Source organism: Pongo pygmaeus, chromosome 15, assembly GCF_028885625.2.
Source record: "Pongo pygmaeus isolate AG05252 chromosome 15, NHGRI_mPonPyg2-v2.0_pri, whole genome shotgun sequence".
Taxonomy (NCBI): domain Eukaryota; kingdom Metazoa; phylum Chordata; class Mammalia; order Primates; family Hominidae; genus Pongo; species Pongo pygmaeus.
Genome location: NC_072388.2, coordinates 90124639 through 90138858, shown reverse-complemented (window position 1 = coordinate 90138858; position 14220 = coordinate 90124639). Strand labels below are relative to the sequence as shown.

At 46.3% G+C, this 14220-nt stretch overlaps 1 protein-coding gene and 1 non-coding gene across 5 annotated transcripts in view; both read right to left on the bottom strand.

The window, feature by feature from the left end:
• DGLUCY (D-glutamate cyclase) overlaps positions 1-14220 on the bottom strand; it is a 163848-nt gene that overhangs the window by 130297 nt on the left and 19331 nt on the right. The window lies entirely within an intron of this gene.
• Positions 2534-2595, bottom strand: LOC129013372 (U7 small nuclear RNA). The gene has a single exon (XR_008493858.1). It is a non-coding gene; the product is annotated as a U7 small nuclear RNA (small nuclear RNA).

The following is a 14220-nucleotide window of genomic DNA, read 5'->3' as shown; positions in this document are numbered from 1 at the left end:
ATGCACCAACACAACTGGCTCATTTTTGTATTTTTAGTAGAGATAGGGTTTTGCCATGTTGGCCAGGCTGGTCTCAAACTCCTGGTCTCAAGCAATCCACCCACCTTGGCCTCAAGCAATCTACCCACTTTGGCTTCCTAAAGCGCTGGGATTACAGGCATGAATCACCATGCCCAGCTAGCATAATGTTTTGAGGTTCATTCATATTGTTGCATACATCAGTCTTCAATTCCTTTTTATAGCTAGATAATATTCCATTTCATGGATCTACCACATTTCGTTTCTCTGCTGGTGCTGTTTTGTACCTCATCTACCCAAATACAAAACTTGCATTTCCATTTCCACAACGACCCCTGCTCACAGTTTCCTAATGGGGATAATCATACTTTATCGCATCCTGTAAGGGTTAAATAATACACAAGAAGTAAAGCAACCAAAAGCACCTAGCAACTAGTGCTCAATAATATATTATTAATTATATCATTATTATAGTCATTATGCAATCATTATGATCATATAAATTCTTCCAACCTCTTATTTTCTGTTGTATCTATTCATTTGTTTCACAAATTATCTTTTTTTTTTTTTTTGAGACTGAGTTTCACTGTGTGGCCCAGGCTGGAGTGCAGTGGCGCGATCTTGGCTCACTGCAACCTTTGTCTCCCGGATTCAAGCGAGTCTCCTGCCTCAGCCTCCCGAGTAGCTGGGACCATAGGCGCCCGCCACTGTGCTCGGCTAATTTTTGTATTTTTAGTAGAGACAGGGTTTCACCATGTTGGCCAGGCTGGTCTTGAACTCCTGACCTCAGGTGATCCACCTGCCTCAGCCTCCCAAAATGGTGAGATTACAGGCGTGAAGCACTGCACTTGGCCCAGAAAATATCTTAAATGCAATCATGGTTGGATAGCCGCAGAGAGATGTCTGGATTAGGTACTTGCAAGGATTATGTTGAATTGCATACTCCTTTGGTTCCCTATCTGGGGCCATGAAGCCACGAGATCTCTATGATACCGTTACAGCAAGGAGTTCATGAACCACATCTCCAGCAACCATTTTCTAGCACTCAGTGGCTACCCTTTCTCTCCCACACATACAGGCACTACTGTTTCTCAAATGTGTGCAGTCTCTGTTGAGAATGAATAAAAGATAAGTCATATAAAAGCCTTTTATCATCAAGTGTCTTCTCAATCTAACCAATACTCAAGATACCACTTTTCTCATAGGGAGATCTTCATATTTGAGAAGATTAGAACCCACTAGCATACAGCAACACTAAAAGAAACCGAAACAATTCAACTCAGTATGGAAATCAAATGATTAACAAGAGTTTATTGAACACCTACTACAAGTTTGGTACTATTCTAAGCACCATGGTGGGTGAGTGTGGATATGAATATGCAGAAGATAGTTTCTGTCCTGCACACTCTGTAATTGGGAAGAGCAGCCGTAGGCCAGTACAGTAGTCAAGAATGTGTCAGCATAAGATCAAGCGTTAAATTAGTACTATGGTTAATACATGAAATTAACATGGGCTGAAGTCATCAGGAAAGGCTCCAAGGAAGAGTCTGGCTTGAAGCATAGGCATGTTTTTAAAGGGGCAGGGAGCTCCAGGTAGGTGGAGACAGGAATGAGCAAGGAATCTTAGAGTATAGATATTGGCCTGCCTGGAGTCAAGGGTTTGATTTGGAAGACATGGTCAATTTCCATGAGTAGGACATCAGAGGACAGAGCCCTAGAGATGCAAGGATGATTGAGGGGCAGTCAAAAGCCACTGACATTTTAGAGCAGAGGAGGGTTGAAGGAAGGCCGTGTCCCAAAATGCTCAGCCTGGCTGTGGCAGGAGAGTCTGTGTTCAGGGGACTTGGGTACGTTCATTCCCGGATACAGTCATTAAAGGGACTCCATAAGGGATGGAACAGGGGTCTCTGTGCTCAGACTGATCTCTTACGACAGCACCTGGGTGTCTTTGCCCTCTATACCAACTATCTTCCGCCCCAGACATGCACATGGGAATCGTCCAGACAGGCTATGGACCTTTGTCCAGTTGTCAGAACTTTTTGCATTATTTCCAGGTTCAGGAAAAGGCATATGTCCTCTGAGAATAGACAAATGGACAGAAGTTTTTAATTTTAATTTTATTTTTATTTTATTTATTTATTTATTTTTGTCGCCCAGGCTGGAGTGCAGTGGCGTGGCCTAGGCTCATTGCAACCTCTGCCGCCCAGGTTCAAGTGATTCTCCTGCCTCAGCCTCCCAAGTAGCTGGGATTACAGGCACCTGCCACCCGCGCCTGGCTAAGTTTTGTAGTTTTTAGTAAAGACGGGGTTTTACCATGTTGCCCAGGCTTGTCTTGAACTCCGGAGCTCAACTGACCCGCCCACCTCGGCCTCCCAAAGTGCTGAGATTACAGGTGTGAGCCACTGCGTCCGGCCGGAATTTTTTTTTTTGGGGGGGCTTTCTGGAAGAGGAATTTATGGAGAGGAATGTATTTTATTATATGTGGTATGGTATTGTATTGTATTGTATTTTTATTTGGGGCTTTTCAGTAAAGACCAGAAAACCTGCTAGACAAATTCTAAAAGAGTTGTAACACTGGACGGGGAATTTGCCAAGCTGGCTTAATAGATGTCTTCCCACCCTCAACACTCCTTAAAGCAATAGCCCTTCAGGGGTAAAGTCCACGCTGACCACACCTTCCTCCCTCTCTTGCAGAGAGCAAAGGGTAGAAGACCAAGAGGCTGAGGTGTTTGGAGAAGCCAGGGAAATGGGTGGATTCGCCCTGCAGAATGCAGCCTCTGAGCTGTAGGACTGCTCACCCCCAGTCACCCTGGAAGATGGAGCCATCCCCACCCTCCCTGTGCACATTTGCTGGGAGTCTGACAGAGACAGTGGAGACGGAACAGCCAAGGCTCCACCAGATGTCTTAGGCATCTTCCTCAGTGTCTCCTCCTTCCCATCAGTCTTGGAGAACCTACCTGTGACCAAATAGGGTCAGAGGGGAGCTGGATCATGTACCCCAAGGCTACCAGTGGACTTTCCTGACATCAGCAAGCTCCTGCCAGTGGCTCTTAGTTTGCTAACCAGGACAGAGCTCCCCTAGAGCCATGGCAGGAGGTACAGCATCCCTGCCCTTCATGACCAAACGCTGCCCGACCCTCAGGAACTCCCTGTTGTTTTCAGCCCAGGTGAGGAAGGATGCTTATGGCCAAAGTCATGCAGGAGGCTGGGAGAAGGTTTTAAAAAACTCACAGAGGATGTAGCTTGTGGGGCAGTGGCATCTAAAACAAAAAAAACAGAGCATATGGAGGCAAATTCACTGTCATTCAACAGGTACCCTCACCACTCCTTTTTTTGGCTGAGGTCCAGGGAGAGTAAGTGGTCCTCACCGAGATCCATGACTGGGATGGAAGCCAGTTTACTTCCTCATCTGTGGGCTTTCCCCCATAAGAACCTGATGTAATTTTGGAACCTGTCTGGAACAAGGTGTTTTCCTCCCTATGGCAGTGCAATGAAAGCGTGCTCAGCCAGCAAGGAGAGAGGAATGGGTTTTAGGGCACGTGTTTCTGCAGCCGCCAGCCAGATACCCGCACAGTCAGATGTTTCCTCCTTCGTCAGGGCCCCACTTGTGCACCTCAGTAGAGGTGGACAGACTGTCCCATGATTGGATCAGTGGGTTGTATGTAGGGTGCATAGAGGTTTTGGCTTGTATGAGATCATTCCAGGTTACACCTGTTGTCACAGAGTAATTACTAATAATGTCCCTTTTCATTCTTTTCTTTTTAAAAATTTTATTTTTAATTTTTGTGGGTACATAGTAGATGACCCTTTTCATGCTTTTTTTTTTTTTTCTTTTTTGAGACAGAGTCTCACTCTGTCGCCCAGGCTGGAGTATAGTGGCGTGATCTCGGCTCACTGCAAGCTCTGCCTCCAGGGTTCAAGTGATTCTCCTGCATCAGCCTCCCAAGTAGCTGGGATTATAGGCGTGTGCCGCCATGCCTGGTTAATTTTTGTATTTTTAGTAGAGACGGGATTTCACATGTTGGCCAGGCTGGTCTTGAACTCCTGATCTCAGGTGATCCGCTCGCCTCGGCCTCCCAAAGTGCTGGGATTACAGGTGCGAGCTACTGTGCCCCGCCACCCCTTTCATTCTTAAAATGTCTTAGTTTCGACAATGAATTGCTTGGTCACCCTAGTTTATAAGGCGACAGACTTACATAAAGCATGCAAAGCTGCTTAAGCCAAGAGAGGGTTTTATTGCCAGAACTACAGGAAAGTCGGACACGATGAGAACCAGAGACTCCCCCGAGGGGTCCCTCACCATCTCTCCTGCTTCTTTCTGCCCTGTGACTCTAGTTGCCTTTTCTCTCTGCACAGTCACCCTTTTCTTCCTGACAGAGCTGCCACTGGCTCCTGAGTTGGGCATTTGGCAGTTTCCATCATCAAAAGAGCCCTGACTTTCTCAGTTGCAATCCCCCAAAAATACCCAGGAAGAAACTTACTGTCCCATGGTGGGCAGGAGGGCAAGATGGTTCTAGAACCTTGCAGCTGTCTAGGGAAGCATGACGAGAATGGAGGAAGAGGCAGTTTTTAGAAGGGGCAACCGCTGCGGAATGGACAATTCCTTCAGTGTCTGGTACAATCAGCATCAAGTATTTACTGAGCGGGCCCTGTGGCATTGATCTAACCATTTGCTTGTTAAATGTGTACCAGAGCGAAGTCATATTCCCCTTTAGTCTCCACAGAGAGATGCCATTCATCCTGGGGACAGAGCTGGCCTTGGAACAGAAGAAAGGAACTTCCTTGCTTGGGAGGGTGGGGTCCCCAAGGAAAGATAGATGCTGCTTCCCAGAATACAAGTGGCTTCAGGTTGGCAGCCTCCCATCCCTGGGGGCGACTCTGGGTGTGTACACATGTCTGTGTTCACAGGATCTGAAATGGCTCGGGGCCAGTAGGCCAAGGCACTGGGAGTTGAGGTGACCGTGGCCTGCAGCAACCCCTGCTTAGGGGGACCCTATGGAAAAGGATCCTCTTCTCCCCTCTCTCCCTGACCACAAGCCCTATCTCTGTCCTGAAAGCACTTTCTTCCTTGGACAAGCTCTGCCCCAGGCTCTGAGGTCTCACCAGAGGCACTGCTGACAGCAACAGCAATAATAACAGCAGAGAACAAGACACTAACGGGGACTCATCGGCTTCTCTGATTTTTTTCTCTCTAACAGGTAGAAGCTCTAGGACTGTCCTAGTGACTGAGTACAACCCTGTGGTTGTGGAACTTATCATGGAAGACTTCTTTCCAAGAAGGAAAGAAAAGTATTCTTATAATAGTGGGGTGGAAGCTCCAAATCACATTCAAACTGTAACCCCCAGGGAGGTGAAGCAAAACATGATGCTTTATATCATTATTTATTTCCCTTTTCACATATCTTTTACTGTAAATTCCTTGACGTCAGGGTCACTGTTTTCTAATTCCTTGGAGCTCCAAAACTGGACAAAGCACTTTGCACTTATACTGACTTCTCTACATTTACTTGCAATTTCCAATGGGGTCCTCTTCTCCCTGGCTCCCAGCTCACCTTCTCTGCCTGGAACATCTTCCTCTGACCCTTTGTCTGCCCAGCTCCTCCTCCTCCTTGGAGACTCCCCTCAGCTTTCACCTCCCCAAGATGCCTCCTCTGACCTACTGCTGGGTTAGAGGCTCCATCCCTGGGCTGTCTCATTGTAGCTGGCTATAGGTCTGTCTTCCCCATGTTAGAAAAGCATTTCTTGTTCCCCGGTGCCGTAAAGAAATAGCACTTGAACATAAATTTAATTTCCTTAGCAAGACCATTTTTACTTTCTGCAGAAAGGGTACACTTGCCAGTAGTTTTGTCACGAGAGTACACTGAACAAAGGAGACAGGGTCATTTATAACCTGACTCGTCCACCCTACTGCTGTGCCCAGTTTCCATTGGCTGGAATGAGACCTCACATTCTGTATCTGTCCCGATTGGCTGGCAACTTAGAACTTTTTAAAAGAGGCAAAGGGCTGGGCGTGGTGGCTCACGCCTGTAATCCCAGCACTTTGGGAGGCCGAGGCGGGTGGACCACGAGGTCAGGAGATCGAGACCATCCTGGCTAACACGGTGAAACCCCGTCTCTACTAAAAATACAAAAAATTAGCCAGGCGTGGTGGTGAGTGCCTGTAGTCCCAGTTACTCAGAAGGCTGAGGCAGGAGAATGGTGTGAACCCGGGAGGCGGAGCTTGCAGTGAGCCGAGATCGCGCCACTGCACTCCAGCCTGGGCGACAGAGCGAGACTCCGTCTCAAAAAAAAAAAGAGGCAAAGGCAGAGGAGAACAAAGGAAGGAGGAAGTAACCTGTGGAATGTTGAGAAAGGTAAAAACACCTTCAAATAAGGAAGACGAACAGGCTATGACCTAATGCTTGCTTGGACCAGTATAAGCATGCCAGGGCAAATATTTAAGCTAAATTGTGGGAGCTAAGAACATAAAGTACATTGATTTCTTTATTACGGCTAGCAGATACTTAAGAATGTTAGCACAGGTCTTTGAATAAATTTTGCTTCTAAGAGAAGTTACTATTTATTTCTAATTAGATGGGGAGGAAAGTCTTTGAAGAGGAAACTCTACTTTATATACCCATCAGACAGGGGGCTTCTGTAGGGCAACACAATTCCTGGCACGCAATAGGTGATCAATAAATATTTTTTGAATGGACAAAGATGATTTTGTAAGCAGTGTCTGATTTAATTCTAGGCACAGAGAAGATGAATAAGACATTGGTTGAGTCCTTTGAACTTCTGGGGGGCTCGAATTTGTTAGTCTGTGGAGACCAGGGAACAAGACCAGCTGACATCAATCTTGTGGCAAACTTTTAGACTCCGCTCACCTTTGGCTTTCAAAGGTGGGTCCCATGAACTGCAGCCATCTGCAGATGCAGCCCTGATTTGGACCCTGGGGTCAGTCCTGTCCTTGTCCTGGGGGAATTTAGGGAAGTCTACAGCCTGGGCAACATGGTGAAACCCCATCTCTATCAAAAATACAAAAAATTAGCCAGGTGTGGTGGTGCACACCTGTGGTTTCAAACTTGGGAGGTTGAGGCAGGAGAATGGCTTGAGCCTTGGAGGTGGAGGCTGCAGTGAGCTGAGATCGAGCCACTGCACTCTAGCCTGGATGACAGAGTGAAACCCTGTCTCAAAATTAATTAATTAATTAAGTTAAAAAATGAAACATAAAAAGTGTTTATTGAGTGTCTAGCCCTCAAAGCTCACCTGATCTGATAGAGGATCTGAACAGGTAAAAAATACAGTCAGCCCTCTATATCTGTGGGTTCCACCTCTGTGGATTCAACCAACTATGGAGCAAAATTATTCGGAAAAAAAAATGAAAGGTTGTGTCTGTACTGAACATGTACAGGCTTTTTTTTTCTTGTCATTATTCCCTAAACAATACAGTGTAACAACGGTCTATATAGCATTTACATTGTATTCGATATTATAAGTAATCTAGAAATGACTTAAAGTATACAGGGGGATATGCATAGGTCACATACAAATACTACACCATATCTTGTAAGGCAGCAGTCCCCAATTTTTTTGGCACCAGGGACTAGTTTCATGGAAGACAATTTTTCCATGGACCAGGCAGGGGGTTGGGGATGGTTTAGGGATAATTGAAGTGCATTATATTTATTGTGCACTTTATTTCTATTATTATTACATTGTAATATATAATGAAATAATTATACTCACCATAATGTAGAATCAGTGGGAGCCCTGACCTTGTTTTCCTGCAACTAGACAGTTCCATCTGGGGGTGATGGAAGAAAGTGACAGATCATCAGGCATTAGATTCTCATAAGGAGCACAAAACCTAGATCCCTCACATGCGCAGCTCATAATAGGGTTCATGCTCCCCTGAGAATCTAATGCCACTACTGGGGCTGACAGGAGGCAGAGCTCAGGCGATGGGGAGTGACTGTAAACACAGATTGCTTGCTGCTCACCTCCTGTTGTGCAGCCCCGTTCCTAACAGGCCACAAACTGGTACCAGTACCGGTACATGGCCTGGGGGTTGGGAACCCCTGTTATAAGGGACTTGAGCAGGGCCAGGCACGGTGGCTCATGCCTGTAATCCCAGCACTTTGGGAGGCCAAGGCAGGTGGATCACCTGAGGTCAGGAGTTCGAGACCAGCCTGGGCAACATGGTGAAACCCCATCTCTACTAAAAATACAAAATTAACCAGGTATGGTGGTGCACGCCTGTGATCCCAGCTACTCGGGAGGCTGAGGCAGGAGAATCGCTTGAACCCAACCCGGGAGGTGAAGGTTGCAGTGAGCCGAGATCGTGCCACTGCACTCCAGCCTGGGGAATAGAGTGAGACACCGTCACACACATACTAAAAAAAAAAAACCAAAGGAACTTGAGCGTTCATGGATTTTGGTATCTGCAAGGGGTCCTGGCACCAATCTTCCATGGATACTGAGGGACAACTGTACTGACTCATGAGAGCTATTGACACAGTGCTATGGGACCTAGGGGAGGGGAAAAAGATGTGGGGGGTATGGAGAATGTGGCAGAGCCCAGGAGCGGCCTTTGAGTTGGCCCTTGAAGAGAGCAGGAGTTTCCCAGGCAGAGATCAGGAGGGAGGACCCACATGGGCAAAGGCACTAAGGGGTGAGGTTTACTTGTTTAGTGGAGAGAGCAATTAACAGCTCTCTTAACTTTTTTTTTTTTTTTTTTTGAGACAGGGTTTTGCTCTGTCACCCAGGCCAGAATGCAGTGGTATGAACATGGCTCACTGAAGCCTCAACCTCCTGGGTTCAAGCAATCCTCCCACCTCAGCCTCTGGAGTAGCAGGAACCACAGGTGCACACCACCATGCTAAGCTAATTTTAAACATTTTTGTAGAGATGGGGTCTTGCTTGTTGCCCAGGCTGGTCTTGAACTCCTGGACTCAGGCTATACTACTGTTTTGCTCTTCCAAAGTGCTGGGATTACAGGCATGAGCCACCATGCCAAGCCCCTCTTAACTTTGAAAAATCACACCACCACCACCCTCCCTTGATAAACACAAAATCTCAGGCTCTCCTTTAACAATTTTGACACACAAAAATAAACATTGTGAGTACAAAACAAAAGTGCAGGCAGGAGAAGGCATTGCTTTGCTTCCAATCTGCACATCCTTACACCCACTTCAAGTCCAATGTATCTCCCCAGAGGTGCCTCTCTCCTTCTCCATGCTGGAAGTCAGTCCACTGGTTAGAGTGGAGCAGACCAAAGCTAAGAATTACAGAGAGGAAAGCACCCTGGTGAGATTCAGGAGGAACATTTGGTGACAGAATGGGCTAGAGATTGGTACAGACTGAGCAGTTACCACCACTGTAATTGCTTCAGGGCTTGAACGTTAGTGCTAGGGGGTGGGAGGGATGGAGAAGAAGAGATGCATAAGAGACAGATGGGCTGGGCATGATGGCTCATCCCTGTAATCCCAGCACTTTGGGAGGCCAAGACGGGTGGGTCACTTGAGGTCAGGAGTTCAAGACGAGCTTGACCAACATGGTGAAACCCCATCTCTACCAAAAATATAAAAAATTAGCCGAGCATGGTGGTGGGTGCCTGTAGTTCCAGCTACTCGAGAGGCTGAGGCACGAAAATCTCTTGAACCCAGGAGGTGGAGGTTGCAGAGAGCCGAGATCGGGCCACTGTACTCCAGCCCGGGTGACAGAGCAAGACTCCATCTCAAAAAAAAAAAAAAAAAGAGACAGATGATGGTGGAGAGAACTACTAATGCTTGGAATCGAATAGATGGGGGGCATCCAGGAGCTCAGGCCTTGGCCAGGCAGCACCCCTCATTCATTCAACAACATGTACTGCCAGCCCTACTGTGTGCCAGAGACTATGCTAAGCACTGAGGACACAGCAAGAACAGGACAGAAAAACTCCCTATTTCCCAAAGGAGGAAGACCACCAGCAGCAAAGAAGAGAACACACAGATGAACAAGATCATTTTGGATAGTGGTCTATGCTACGAAGCCATTAAAGCAGAGAAGGGAGATGAGACGAAGAGTAATAGGGGTGGGGTGGACAGAGGGAAGCTACATTAGATTGGTGGCCATGAAAGTGACTCCAAGAAGTGACAGCCAAGCTGAACCCTGAATGGTGCTTTAGCAACGAGCCATGGACGATCTAGAGGCCCCAAGGTGGAAACACATATTTCTGACACATTATTTAAAAAAAACAGAAAAACATTGCTGGCATCTCTGCTCTCAAGTTGACACAAAAGCAACAAATGCCTGCATCCCCTAGGAAGGAACCTCAAGGAATGTATTCTCTTGCTGCTTCTTCTCTTGCTTGCTGACAGTAGGACATCTGGGTCAGGCGTGGAGACTCGCTCTTTTACGGATCGTTCTCTTTTTTTTTTTTGAGAAGGAATCTCTCTCTGTCGCCCAGGCTTGGAGTGGAGTGGCACGTTCTCAGCTCACTGCAAACCCTGCCTCCCAGGTTCCAGCAATTCTCCCACCTCAGCCTCCCAAGTAGCTGGGATTACAGGCATGCACCATCATGCTCAGCCAATTTTTGCATTTTTAGTATAAATAGTGTTTCACCATGTTGGCCAGGCTGGTCTCGAACTCCTGACCTCAGGTGATCCACTTGCCTTGGCCTCCCAAAGTGCTGGGATTACAGACGTGAGCCACTGCGCCCGGCCTTCTCTCTTTGTTCTTTAAGTGGGAGGCAGACCACTACCTCCGATGTGATAGAGATATAAGTGTGCTTAGGGCAGGCCACAAATGTGGCTCTTTTCCCTGCACTGTTCCCAACATGTAGGCATACTGTTGCAAGTTGGGGCAGGGCATGCAATGCCTGTAGATCTTTCTCAGATGTAAACTCTGATGGGCATGATGGCTTATACCGGTAACCTCAGCCTTTTTGGAGGCCAAGGCAGGAAGATCACTTGAGCTCAGGAGTTTGAGACCTGCCTGGGCAACATAGTGAGACCCCCATCTCTACCAAAAAAATTTATAAATCAACCAAGCATAGTCGCGCATGACTGTAATCCCAGCTACTCAGGAGGCTGAGGCAGGGGGATTTCTTGAGCCCAGGAGGTCGAGGCTGCAGTGAGTTGTGATCACACCACTGTACTCCAACCTGGGTGACAGAGCAAGACCTTGTCTCAAAAAACAAAACAAAACAAAAAAAAGATGTGCAACCTACATATCTAACACATTCACCAAAGGCCTGTGATAATGAAGCTGATACCAACAGGAACTTCATGAAGATCCTTCAGCCTGCCTTTAATCATTTTCCAACACTGAAAGGAAGAGGCTTGCAATTAATTGTCATCTTCAAACTTCTAACAGCTGGCTTCAACCTTACAGAACATGGTAAGGATTGGGAAATGTCCAATTATAAGAATCACCACCTCTGTAAGCCGAGAGCAAGCCATGTACTCAAGAATTGCTGGTATTCCTGGTATTGAGATGAGGTGGACTTTGTTCTCAACAATGTTCCTGAAGTAATCACAATAATAAGCTTCACGTGGCTGTTTCTGATAAGGCCTCCAAACACAAGCCCAAGAGCAACAGAGTAAAAGCGAAGACATTTGGTCAAAATGGTGATCAGAACATCATACTGGCTACACTTGGGTCAGGTACCTCTTTCATGGGAAGGGGGGGGTGTGGCTCACTTTTTATCTTGGAATTCCTCCCAAATAAGAAAGGGTGTTGCATGCAGTCAAACTGACAAATACCCTCTACATGCTCTATCACAATTTCCTCCTTCTTTGCTTTTCCAAATGTTACCCAGCTACAGTGGGCTGAATAATATGCCCCCACCTCCAACTCCAAAAGATGTCCACATCCTAATCCCCAGAGCCTGTGAATATGTTACTTTACGTGATGAAATTGAGGACCTTGAGGTGGCTTTATTATCTTCGATTTTCTGGGTGGGCCCAATGTAATCATGAAGGTCCTTATGAGTGGGATGACAGGAGGGTCAAAGAGGAGAGAGGAGATGTGACGACAGAAACAGAGGCTGGAGAGGCCAGGCGTGGTGGCACGCACCTGTGATCCCAGCTACTCGGGAGGCCAAGGCAGGAGAATCGCCTGAACATGGGAGGTGGAGGTTGCATGGGCTGAGATGGTGCCACTGCTCTCCAGCCTGGGTGATGTAGTGAGACTCTGTCTCAAAAAAATAATAATAAATAAATAAAATAAAATAAAAATAAAGAAACAGAGGCTGGAGAGATGGCCTTTGAAGATAGAGGAAGGAGCCACAAGGCAAGGAGTGCAGACAGCCTTTGGAATATGAAAAGGGCAAGGAAGCAGTCTCCCCTAGAGCCTCCAAATAGGAACACAGCCCTACTGATGCCTCGATCTTAGCCCATAAGACCCATTTTGGACTTCTGACTTCCAGAACTATAAGATGTCTTAAGCCACTTGTAGTAATTTATTTGCAACAGCAGTAGGAAACTAATATAGCTGCTAAAATATCACCCTTTGGAAAGGTCATGCTGGCCCTGGCCTATGGCCCTCAAGGTTTGTTCCCGTCTATGAATCCCTATTACTTATGATGAAGTCATTTGAAATTTAGTACCGTATTGCTGTGGGATGTGCCTCCTGTTTTTTCTTGAACATTTCTCTCAGCTTAGTTAACATGGCACTTGTACTTGTAGAACACAGAATAGGGCTTACTCATTATTATTCTCTTAATACATGCTTTTTTTTTTTTTTTTTTTTTTTTGAGACGGAGTCTCGCTCTGTCGCCCAGGCTGGAGTGCAGTGGCACGATCTCGGCTCGCTGCAAGCTCCGCCTCCCGGGTTCACACCATTCTCCTGCCTCAGCCTCCCCAGCAGCTGGGACTACAGGCGCATGCCGCCATGCCCGGCTAATTTTTTGTATTTTTAGTAGAGACAGGGTTTTGTCACGTTGGCCAGGTGGTCTCGAACTCCTGACCTCAGGTGACCACCGGCCTCGGCCTCCCAAAGTGCTGGGATTACAGGTGTGAGCCACCGTGCCTGGCCAATACATGCTTTTGAATAAATGAATGAAAAGGAGCTCTTTTTCTAGACTTCCTTGCTTTTTCTCAAAGGACTGGATGTTGCACAATGCACACAGAAGGCACTCATATTTGTTGAAGATTTTCCTAAAGTCTAAAGCACTCTTACTAGGACTCCACTTTTGCCCTGGTTTCACATGGACAGTTGAAGCTCTCTTACATGATGAGTTTGGGATGGTTGGTTAAAATGGGAAACCATTAAAAATTATATGTTCTGGGGCTGGGTGTGGTGGCTCATGCCTGTAATTCCAGCACTTTGGGAAGCCAAGGTGGGCGGATCGCAAGATCAGGAGTTCGAGAACAGCCTGACCAACATGGTGAAACCCCATCTCTTCTAAAAATACAAAAATTGGCTGGGAGTGGTGGCAGGTGCCTATAATCCCAGCTACTCAAGAGGCTGAGGTAGGAGAATCGCTTGAACCTGGGAGGTGGAGGTTGCAGTGCGCTGAGATTGCGCCATTGCACTCTAGCCTGGCAACAGAGTGAGACTCCGTCTCAAACAAAAAAAGAAAAAAGGTGTGAGTTTCTGCAAAAAGTTAAACATAGACTTACTGTATGATTCGGCAATCCTACTTCTAGGTGTATATCCACGAGAATTGAAAGCAGAGACTCAAACAGATACTTGTACACCAGTGTTCATCACAACATTATTTACAACAGTCAAAAGGTAGAAACAATCACAATGTCCATCCACAGATGAATAGACAAGCAGAATGTATGGTATATATACACAAGCCATAAAAAAGAATGAAAATTTGATATATGCTACAACACAGATGAACCTTGAAAACATGATGACAAGGGAAATAAGCCAGACACAGAAGAAAGAATATTGTATGATTCCACTTCTACGAAGTCCCTATAATAGGCAAATTCATAGGGACAGAAAGTGGAATATAGGTTACCTCGGGGAAAGGAAAAATGGGGATGTTATTGTTTAATGGGTCCGGAGGATGACGGAACGTTTTGGGTGTAGATAGGGTGATGGTGACATAACACTGCAAATGTATTTAATGCTACTGAATAGTACATTTGCAAATGGCTAAAATGATATATATCATGTTATATATATTTACCATAATTTTTTAACAGCCATAAAAGCATTCGAACCTTTTTTTTCTGAATCTTTTCTAGTACAACAATCTGACAGGAGAGCTATATTTTTTCT